Genomic DNA, 11,958 nt, shown 5'->3' with positions numbered 1-11,958 from the left:
TCTCTCTTTGATGTCTCGTACCGTGTCATACTTAGTTCCTCTTCCCTTCTCATACTCTGATGCCAGGGACTGCTCCATTTTTCTCACAGAATCTATGAGGAAGTTAGAAAACTGTTCTGTGTTTGCAGGTTTCAGAATCATGATGGAATCCAGAGCATCCTTCAGAGATAGCTTGTCTTCAAGGACACTACAGATGTTCTGAATGAAGGTCTTGACATCACTTTCATTTTTGGTGCAAGTTGTTTTTCTGATTTTAGAAATCGCATCAGTAATTGCATTGACTATCTCTGTAAGATGTTTATTTTCCAATTCTGCCAGACGTCTCTCAGACAGTTGTTCGACAATTTGGTCTAATAGCAACTTCTTCACAAACCTTTCATAATGAATCATGTACTCTCTATAATTCTCATATTCTCCATCAAACAGGAGCTGTTTCAAAATGGAGAACTGGAAGGCCGTCCGTGTGCTGTAATCCTGTGATCCTTTACCTGTCTTCATTTCATCAACTACATCAGGACCAATCATTTTGGTCACATAGTCCTGTACAGCTGGCTGTACGAGCTTTGAGAACTCCTCAGCTTTCTTTTGGCACTGGTCTTGGTTATGAAACAAGTCTATGAACTCAGTAAGGTACTTGCTCTTAGACGGTTCCAGACACTTCCTTGGATCATTGACTGCAATGAAATCATCATGCATCTTCTGAAACTCTCTGGTTGCTATGCCAAAGATGTGCAGCTTCAGTGATACCTCACATTCCTCGCTGACGTTAGCGGTCTCGTGTTGTTTCAGTGTTTCATCAATCCTGTTCAGCAGGTCTTTGATGTAAGTGTCATGATAATCTGATTGTCCTTTAACCTTCTCTTTTATAAACTCCTGACACTGTGTTATGATGTCGTCACAGAAGACTTGTAGTTTCTTCCTGTGATGGTCATGATCCAAGTGCTTTGCAAGGCCTGTAGCCTTCCGCCACCAATCAACTGATTCCACAACAAAGACAGTCTTTCCACAATCCACCAGGTTTCCATCCAACATACTTTTGACATGACTCCCCCTTTCTTGACAAATGTTTACTTAACACGTGGAAGGCTTCGTGAGCCACAGCTTGTCTTGGGAGACCTTTGAAGTTGATCTCAGACAGAGTTTCCTCCCACATTCTTTCAAACTCTTCTCTGAGGGCCTGATCTGATAAATCAGTATTTTTCTGTCTACAGTCTTGCAGCAAAGCCAGCACCTTCTTCTCCATCGTCTTTTCTTGTGAACTCTTAATGTCATCCACTTTAACCTTTCCTTCTTTGATCTCAACAGCTCCATGTAGAGTGTTCCTCACTGTGTTTTCTGTCTCTCGTCTCAGCATTGTGGCACTGGATTTAAAACCCTCCTTGTATCTTTCCACCAGATTGACATGGTCATCCTGCTTTTCAAAGTATTTCACCAGATTGTCTTGGATCTTCATTTCCCCTACTTCCAGGTTTTCATTTGCTTCCCTCATCAAGACCTTCAGCAGATCTCTTACTGTGGACATTGTGGGATTTAGACCTGTCATGCCAAAATTTGAAATTTTGTTTTCGGCACCGAACATCCAGGATTCCATCTCCTTCTGAAATGCCCACTCCCAACCATTGTACTCAGTGCACAATTTGGAGTATGCATCCGCAACCAAGCTGTTTTTGAAACTGAAGATGAAGTTCTCAAATTTAACAGACTCCCACAAGCTTTTTGTCCACTTCATGAAATGTGTCAAATCATCATTTTTCTGGAATTTAAAAAAATCTTCCATCAAGCTCTTCTTGAAGTTGTACACAGCCTCACTGTAGCCTGCGTTGACTGGAGCCATCGGGGGAGTCCCATGCCAGAGTCCTGGGATGTAGCAGCTGCTTGTGTCTGGATCATACTCCATCACGTCAGTGAACTTGGTGATATTCTCCTTCTTCTCCATTCTGGCTGCTGCCAGGGTCATTTCATTCAACTGTTCCAACAACTTCTTCCTGTCCCTCATGTTGTTGTCATGAGCAGACATGTCTGACACATTCTGGTGCAGGAAATGACATACTGGCTTCTTCCCCACTTCCTTCATCCTGATAAAAGCATGAACAACAATCTGCAGAATGTCTTTCATCTCTGTGGAGTTCTCCATGGCGATGTTGATAATCGTAACATCACTGAGTCCTATCACCAGTGTGGCCAATTCATTGTCATGTTCATAGCTATCATCTAGTTGAGCCAGCTCTGGTGATTTCAACCCCTCTGTGTCAATGATCATGATGAAGTCACATTTCAGTTCCTCCTTGAGTTCTTTGTTGACTTTAATCAGTAGCATGAAGGCCCCTCTGGTGCATCTTCCACTGCTGACAGCAAACTGGACCCCAAACATGGTGTTGAGGAGAGTGGACTTCCCAGTGCTTTGGACCCCTAAAACTGTCACAACCCGGATCTTGCTGTTAGAGTCCACAAGAGTATGAAGCTGAGTCAGTACAGCTGATATCCATTTCAAAGGGATATTTGATGCATCCCCATCCACAAGCTCAATGGGGGAAACCATCCAACAGCATCTGAGCACACAATCCAGGTAGATGCTCCATCTGTTTCCTTTGTAGGCTACTTTCAGGGAGGGAGCAGGAAGCTTCATATAACTGGCCCAACTCACGAAGAAAGTGTTCAAGACCTAATGAACAGTCAGATAATTGCTTATCCAAATTTTTTATGTCGTCTTTTTTCTCCGGAGAATATTGGCAAAGATCTTTGTACTGGTCCCGCAAACCAGACAGGTTCTGACGTGACAGATTGTCCAGATTTATGCGCATCCATTTGAGGAAATAGGATCGCTCAGGTCCTGATCTTGACATTCCTAACATAAAGTTTGCCATTGCATCTGACATGTCAAATGTATGTTGTTTCTCTCTCAGCTCTTCCTCCTTTCTCTTCAGAGAGCTATTGTAGTGTTCAATGTTTTGATCCCCTTGTTTTCTCAGCCTACATCTCTCTTTCTCCAACTGGGAAAGCTCTTTCCAGATTTGCCCTTGTAAGGGTAGCTGTTTGTCTTTGAATTTAATTGTGTCTTTGATGTTAATGGTGATTTCATCTGCCATCTTCCTGGCACTCTGACACTCATCACTGTCTTCATCAACCAGAATCTTACTCTGACGAGCCACGTCAGCCATGTTTTCAATTGTCAATCGGTTTATACTTTTTTCCACGATGTCACCCACCGAGGACTGAAGGGTCTTGACAAATTCTGCATCATTCTGCTTCTTCTTCACAATCACGTTTTTTTTCTTTGATCCTGCAGTTTGTGATCATTTTTTTCAATGTGTCTACTCTGAATGTTTTTCTTTGAGAGTTGACGACCAGAAATAACTCTGCCTTTGTGTCTTTGGTTTTCAACAACTTGAGATCTGTCTTTAAATCATCAGTGAAAATGTAAACTGCAGCTGATGTTTGACACAGAAAGGAGAACTGTTTTTCAAAAGACCTGATGTCTCCTCTGAGATTGGCCACAGCGACAGGTTCTTTGAACATGTCTATATTTCTGTTCCCACATGGAAAGTACCAGCTGATTTCAACTAGACCATCTGAAATCCACTGAGGTACATTGCCACATTCCATATCATGATGAACAAATGTATCATGGTACTGTTGAGGGGTTACTAAGCAACTTGTTCAAAATCTGAGACTTGGACAAGCTGCTCTCTCCTAGCCTAACAAAAGACACCATAGGAATATCAGAGAGAACTATTCTCTCCTCCACAAAAGCTTTTTTGGCTGTTTGGGAAGAGGGTCTAAACTTCTTCACTATGTCCCTCAGGGCCCACAGCATCAACGTGCTTTGTTCTGTGTCACAGTTTGGCAGCAGGAGAGGAACAGCAAACTGACACATGGACATTTTCTGGACCATCTCCTGCTGCAGGAAACTATCTGAGCACAGAAACAGGGCTGTAATCAGGTCCAGTGGATTAATTACATTGCTGCTATCAGAGTCAGTGTCCTGGTTGTCTACTCCATAATATGGAACTTCCTGGTCAGTGGACATACATTTGACACTCCTAGCATTTACATTTGCCATCATTAATTTCTTAAGGAAGGCCCCTGGAAGTGACTGCATAGTGGTAAGTGGTTCATCTGATGTAGTATTATCATTTATCTCAAGGACAGTACTTAACGTCAGTTTGTTTTCATAATGATCTTTTAGTCCAGCCTTTGACAACAGCTCCATGAAACAAGATCCTGTAAATAGAAATAAAAAAGCTGCCATGATTACAAATACCCTTTTCCACAGCCATTAGCAGAATAGTACACCAACAGGTGTTTTACACAGTATTTAGAGCAGGGATGGGCAACTTTAGGTGGGGGCCACAAAAAAATCACAACTCATCATGAGGGGCCACAGTTGCTCGCAGGTTGCCCATCCCTGATTTAGAGTAAAGTTCAGTAAAGTAAGCCGAGTCAGACCAATTCCCTTGACACAATGAGTCACAGGAATTCTGGCATGTAATTAACACAGAAGTAATTTAAGGGCGGTATAGTGAGATAAGATATGGTAAGGCAATTGCAATTCTGATGCTCTGGTAAAATGTCTACTGCAATGCAAATGAGAGATCCAATCAATGGAGAAATGGTAAGCTAAAGAGCAACAGTCAGAGCATTACTATAATTATTACACCATCCACCTTATACAGCCTGGCAACAAGAATGCATCCAATTTGTTACGGTTGTCTTCCAACTTCAGGCGCAATGACACTCAGCTGGTGATGTCGATAAATCTAAATGATTAAATAATGAAGTGTAAGGGAGATGGCATGAAGAGCTTTTAAACAGGAGACAATACCTTTGCTTGTTTCCCTGTTTTTTCCTGAAGAACCATCCTTCTCTGGTTTTGACTTAGTGGCTTTTGGTGAAACCTGTTGGACCTTTTCTGATTTCTGTCAAAAAGGTTAGATGTGTGTTAACTTATTTAAATTCAAGATGACATTGAATCTACAATTCCAGGTATTTTTTAGAATAAAACACTATAGTTTCCATGTAGTACTCTGGATGGGGTTTTGGGTAAATAATAGATCAAAACATTAATGATTTCACTAGATCCACACAGTTACAATGAACCCCTTCATTGATGTTCGTAGTGTATGTTCAAAATGTATATTTCACAAGTGACTGACTCGTTCTACACCATATACTACCATTCTGCCTAATATTTATTATAATATTATTATCAGCATGTTAATCATTATAGGTATCAGCATGTCTTATCAATTACTATCATACCCTAATTATGAGTACCTTTTTAATCACGTCTGCTGTTTGACATTTACAATGATGGACATTCACTTGGTTCTTTCCATTCTCACGTGTGAATTCAATTGAATTGCATGAATTTGTCGCTTTTTATACATGGTGTGTTGTGCTTCCGCAGATTGGCACGGACTAAATTACTGTGGGGAAAACTGTTGCCAATCCCTACCACCTCTTCACTCCCTGAACTGATTACAAAACATGCCCCAGAACTATTAAGAAAAGGGAACGTGAACTTGCCTTGGACAAGCCTCTCCACCCGGCATTTCTCCACGGAGGGACCTCTGCCTTGCTGCTTCTCCCCACTGCTAGCCTGCTGCTGCGGGGAAAAACACCATGACAATGCTTGCTACAGCACTACTAAAGGAAAGCATTTATTCCTAACGTGTGAGTGAGGCTCCCATTGTTGATCAGTATACACACTACTAGTTTGAATTAAAGCCACAGCACAGCTGAGAAGCTCCCCAACACTACAACTCAGCCGGCACAGAGTGATGGACCACCCTGCAGACGGCCAACGACTAGAGAGAGGACTGGCAGAACACTCACAAAGGCACTATCTAAACAAAGGAATGTGCTTGTTCCGGTGTATGAGTGAGTCTCTACATCATTGATCAGTACAGCCTCTCATTGTGCTTTTTGTGTTCCCAATCCCTTCACAATTTTTTTTTTTATCAGCATATGCCAGCACAAACATACAGTGAGGGAAAAAAGTATTTGATCCCAAGCTGATTTTGTATGTTTGCCCACTGACAAATAAATTATCAGTCTATAATTTTAATGGTAGGTTTATTTGAACAGTGAGAGACAGAATAACAACAACAAAAAACCAGAAAAACACATGTTAAAAATGTTGAAATTGATTTGCATTTCAATGAGGAAATAAGTATTTGACCCCCCTCTCAATCAGAAAGATTTCTGTCTCCCAGGTGTCTTTTATACAGGTAACGATCTGAGATTAGGAGCACACTCTTAAAGGGAGTGCTCCTAATCTCAGCTTTACCTGTATAAAAGACACCTGTCAACAGAAGCAATCAATCAATCAGATGCCAAACTCTCCACCATGGCCAAGACCAAAGAGCTCTCCAAGGATGTCAGGGACAAGATTGTAGACCTACACAAGGCTGGAATGGGCTACAAGACCATCGCCAAGCAGCTTGGTGAGAAGTTGACAACAGTTGGTGCGATTATTCGCAAATAGAAGAAACACAAAATAACTGTCAATTTCCCTCGGCCTGGGGCTCCATGCAAGATCTCACCTCGTGGAGTTGCAATGATCATGAGAGCGGTGAGGAATCAACCCAGAACTACACGGGATGATCTTGTCAATGATCTCAAGGCAGCTGGGACCATAATCACCAAGAAAACAATTGGTAACACACTACGCCGTGAAGGACTGAAATCCTGCAGCGCCCGCAAGGTCCCCCTGCTCAAGAAAGTTCATATACAGGCCCATCTGAAGTTTGCCAATGAACATCTGAATGATTCAGAGGAGAACTAGGTGAAAGTGTTATGGTCAGATGAGACCAAAATGGAGCTCTTTGGCATCAACTCAACTCACCGTGTTTGGAGGAGGAGGAATTCTGCCAATGACCCCAAGAACACCATCCCCACTGTCAAACATGGAGGTGGAAACATTATGCTTTGGGGGTGTTTTTCTGCTAAGGGGACAGGACAACTTCACCGCATCAGGGGACGATGGACGGGGCCATGTACCGTCAAATCTTAGGTGAGAACCTCCTTCCCTCAGCCAGGGCATTGAAAATGGGTCGTGGATAGGTATTCCAGCATGACAATGACCCAAAACACACGGCCAAGGCAACAAAGGAGTGGCTCAAGAAGAAGCACATTAAGGTCCTGGAGTGGCCTAGCCAGTCTCCAGACCTTAATCCCATAGAAAATCTGTGGAGGGAGCTGAAGGTTCGAGTTGCCAAACGTCAGCCTCGAAACCTTAATGACTTGGAGAAGATCTGCAAAGAGGAGTGGGACAAAATCCCTCCTGAGATGTGTGCAAACCTGGTGGCCAACTACAAGAAACGTCTGACCTCTGTGATTGCCAACAAGGGTTTTGCCACCAAGTACTAAGTAATGTTTTGCAGAAGGGTCAAATACTTATTTCCCTCATTAAAATCTAAATCAATTTATAACATTTTTGACATGCGTTTTTCAGGATTTTTTTGTTGTTATTCTGTCTCTCACTGTTCAAATAAACCTACCATTAAAATTATAGACTGGTCATGTCTTTGTCAGTGGGCAAACGTACAAAATCAGCAGGGGATCAAATACTTTTTTCCCTCACTGTACTTAAAAAACAACAGTGATTTAAACTCAAATTAACTAAACTAACACTGAGATTGTCATTTGTTTTTTCCTGAATTTGTAATAAATAACCTTTGTACTGACCTGTGTCTTAAGTTGTGTTCGCTGGGGGATCCTAGAATCTGTAGAGTCAAGACGCTGTTAGTGAATTCTACTTAGGTAACCAGATCGACCTCTTGACATATATACAGTGCCTTCGGAAAGTATTCAGACCCCTTGACTTTTTCCACATTTTGTTAGGTTACAGCCTTATTCTAAAATGAATTAAATAGTTTTTTCCCCTCATCAATCTACACACAATACCCCGTAATGACAAAGTGGGGGGGTTTCAGTGGCAGGGACTGGGAGACTAGTCAGGATCGAGGGAAAGATGAACGGAGCAAAGTACAGAGAGATCCTTGATGATAACCTGCTGCAGAGCGCTGAGGACCTCAGACTGGGGCGAAGTATCACCTTCCAACAGGAAAACAACCTTAAGCACACAACCAAGACAACACAGGACTGGCTTCGGGACAAGTTTCTGAATGTCCTTGAGTGGCCCAGCCAGAGCCCGGACTTGAACCCGATCGAACATCTCTGGAGAGACCTGAAAATAGCTGTGCAGCAACGCTGCGCATCCAACTTGACAGAGCTTGAGAGGACCTGCAGAGAAGAATGGGAGAAACTCCACAAATACAAGTGAGCCAAACTTGTAGCGTCATACCCAAGAAGACTCAAGGCTGTAATTACTAACAAAGGTCCTTCAACAAAGTACTGAGTAAAGGGTCTGAATACTTATGTAACTGTGGTATTTCTGTTTTTTTATTTTTTATAAATTTGCTAAAACATTTGTGATCTTTGTCATTATGGGGCATTGTGTGTAGATTGCTGAGGAATATTTTTTTGTTCATTTGAGAATAAGGCTGTAACGTAGCAAAATGTGGAAAAGGTCAAGGGGTCTGAATACTTTCCGAAGGCACTGTAACTAGAAAACCATGCTGGAACTCACTTTTATATAACCTTAAACAGAGACATTGAGTTTTAAACTTGAAATTAAACATAATTACATTAACATAATCAGCATGACCATTAAGGATGTAACCTATGTAAATGTGTCTTATTGTAATTAATTGGTTCTTAAAAACAGTTGTCATTTAAAACTCTGAATTACTTTGCTGTTACAATAAAACATTACATTAACTTAACAGACTCTCTTATACAGAGCGATTTACAGGAGCAATTAGGCTTAAGAGCCTTGCTCAAGCGCACATCAGCAGATTGTTTAACATGGTCGGCTCAGGGATTCGAACTCGTGACCTTTCGGTTACTGGCCCAACGCTCTAAACCGCTAGACTACCTGCCACCATCAAAGTTAAATAAATATTATACAATGGGTGGTTTGGAATTCTCATTGTTAGAGCCTATCCTGCCCATGGCATACTAGACAACATACACATGGCCACGTTCATAAAAAGTGCCATTGTTTACGTCGTTACTTAGCAACGCACTACCACTACCACTACTACAGGAATGCGATCTTTTGAAGAACATTTGGAGTGAGATTTGCTGTGTGAATTTCATTGCCCCCTGCCATAACCCCTAGATGGGAGACTGGAGTCCTCCCCAAGGAAAATTTTACTTTTTAAAGCTAATTTTCTGCAATTCTACGTATTTTGACATGGCTTAGGCCTATGACCAGGGTGAAAAAAATTAAATAAAATAAAACACAGGTCAGGTGTATTCAGAATGATTTTAACATGAAATGAAAACAAAAAAATTCAATGACTAAGCGATTTTGGGTGAACTCTCTCTTTAAAATAGGGCTGACAGAAAATTCTGCTTGCTCTCCAGGAGGGTTGGCCACCACTGATCTATGTTTCCCAAGTGCTCGGTGTTTGAAAATGTTCTTATTATACAGTAACAATTAATTTCTCAAAATCAACCAACCTTCAAGAAAAATCTAATGAAAATCACTATTCAGGTGGTTTATGTCTACTAGTTGAAGATCCTTGCTATCATCTTACTGTACATAGACAACATGTTATGTGTTTATGAGTTGTGAGTCCCCTAAAATAATAAAAATTGAATTTGATTGCTGGAGCATGTAATATCCAATGCTTATTTGTGTAACTTATTCAAAAAACTGTCCATGATTGGCTGCAAAAATATATAGCCTCATATCATTCATTTTCAGAAACAAGCAGGCATATCAGATTTCAAATGTGACTACACAAAATTGTGAAGAAGTGGATTAATAAAATAAGTGTGGTGAATAACAGTAGTGTTGTTGCTGACAAGCACATTAATTACCCTATATTTTAGCCCGTTGTTAAGAATGAGAATTGTTCCACTGATCAAACTAAATGAAGTATACTGAACAAAAATATAAACGCATCATGCAAAAATGTAAACGATTTTACTGAGTTACAGTTCATAAAAGGAAATCAGTCAATTTCAATAAATTCATTAGGCCCTAATATCACATGACTGGGCAGGGGCACAGCCATGGGTGGGCCTGGAAGGGCATAGGCCCACCCACTGGGGAGCCAGGCCCAGCCAATAAGAATATGTTTTTCCCCACAAAAAGGGCTTTATTACAGACATAAATACTCCTCAGTTTCATTAGCTGTCCGGTGGCTGGTCTCAGATGATCCCGCAGGTGAAGAAGCCGGATGTGGAGGTCCTGGGCTGGCATGGTTACACGTGGTCTGCGGTTGTGAGGCTGGTTGGACGTGCTACTAAATTCTCTAAAACGACGGAGGCAGCTTATGGTAGAGAAATGAACATTACATTCTCTGGCAACAGCTCTGGTGGACATTCCTGCTGTCAGGATGCCAGTTGCCCAGTCCCTCAAAACATGAGACGTGTGTCATTGTGTTGTATGACAAAAACTGCACATTTTAGAGTGGGATTTTATTGTCCCCAGCACAAGGTGCACTTGTAATGATCATGTTGTTTAATCAGCTTCTTGATATGCCACACCTGTCAGGTAGATGTGATTATCTTGGCAAATGAGAAATGCTCACTAAAAGGGATGTAAACAAATTTTTGCACAAAATTAGAGAAATATATTTTTGTGCTTATGGAACATTTCTGGGATCTTTTATTTCAGCTCATAAAACATGGGACCAAAATTGTGCATTTATATTTTGTTCAGTATAAATAGATAATAAAATCTGAATACAAGATGACATAAATCTGCCCCTACACCCTAACCAAATTATATTTTTATTTATTGTCCACCCTCTAGAATCAAACTTACACTTTTGGGTTCACAATCTGTAATGCAAAAGTATTTTCATAGTTACAAATCAGGTCACCCTACCAAACTTCCCCTGCTAAAACAGACCGTAGGTCTCTGTCTGCTGCCTTTTGCGTTGTCACAGCCTAAATGCCCATCACCAAACGAGGGGACTAATGCAAGTGTGGATTAAATCAACTTTAGTACATGCTTTCAAAAAGGCTGCATTCTGCAACAGGGACGGGAGTAACTAACAACCTAATTTTGTTGACAACATTGTACATAAAACAGCGCTACCGTGCTGCTCTTTTGACAGTTTTATTAACTCAGCGGAAAACGTTCTGTCTTCCCATTCAGCTCCCTCAATCTTGAGGGGCATTTCTTTAAAACTGCATCCAATGCCCTTGATCCCACATAACTAGACCAACGATATGCTTAATGTGCCACGGTTCACAGTGCTGTGGCAAGACAGGACCTCAGCTTCGCCTGGTGGCTATGTCCACGTCACAGCCTGATCCAAATGTCATAACACATGGCCTAGTGTATTATAATTTTTTATGTCATTTCAAAGTGTAAAGAGATAGTTACTGGATTCTTTAGCCAACACATGAAGCAGCCATCTTGGCGCGCGCCACCCACTGATCCACTTACCCTCTTTGCCTCCTTCTTGTTAACGGGCTCTTCCAATACCTCCCCTGCTGGGCCTATAATTGAGGTTGAGTACAATACCGTAATGACAGCAGTAATTTAAAGTCATGCAGTGAGATCAGATAAAGTAAACCCCTTTTTGATGACAAGCTTACTATTTACAACACAAATGATAAATCCATTAAAAACGTCGTTCGTCTTTTCAACTTAAGACAGATTTAGTTGTTTCATATGGTCGCAAGCAAATCTCAACCAGAAACAGTCTGGGATCAACATGTTTTTATAGTGTCAGTTTGAACATCAGATCGAGTTGTTAAAAAGTTACATGATGTAGTAGCTGGGTTAAACAGTATTGTTTAAGTGCTTATGCAGTTTGATAGTGGAAAAAAGGTGATAGTCATCATACAGTCACGACCAAAATTATATCCCCTTGATAATAGCGTAAACTGTCTAAAATAAATAAAACAAATACTGAGCTATACTGT

At 41.1% G+C, this 11,958-nt stretch overlaps 1 long non-coding RNA gene across 1 annotated transcript; it reads right to left on the bottom strand.

The window, feature by feature from the left end:
* Positions 1 to 5,526: 5,526 nt before the first annotated feature.
* On the bottom strand, positions 5,527 to 11,538 carry LOC121559211. The gene is made up of 3 exons (XR_005998714.2): positions 11,477 to 11,538; positions 7,690 to 7,727; positions 5,527 to 5,602 (listed from the first exon to the last, which is right to left on the bottom strand). It is a non-coding gene; the product is annotated as an uncharacterized LOC121559211 (long non-coding RNA).
* Between the last annotated feature and the right edge of the window lie 420 nt (positions 11,539 to 11,958).

Source organism: Coregonus clupeaformis, unplaced genomic scaffold (assembly GCF_020615455.1).
Source record: "Coregonus clupeaformis isolate EN_2021a unplaced genomic scaffold, ASM2061545v1 scaf0926, whole genome shotgun sequence".
In the NCBI taxonomy this organism is placed as follows: domain Eukaryota; kingdom Metazoa; phylum Chordata; class Actinopteri; order Salmoniformes; family Salmonidae; genus Coregonus; species Coregonus clupeaformis.
Note: the sequence above shows the minus strand (reverse complement) of the source record. Positions and strands in the feature narration are given on the sequence as shown.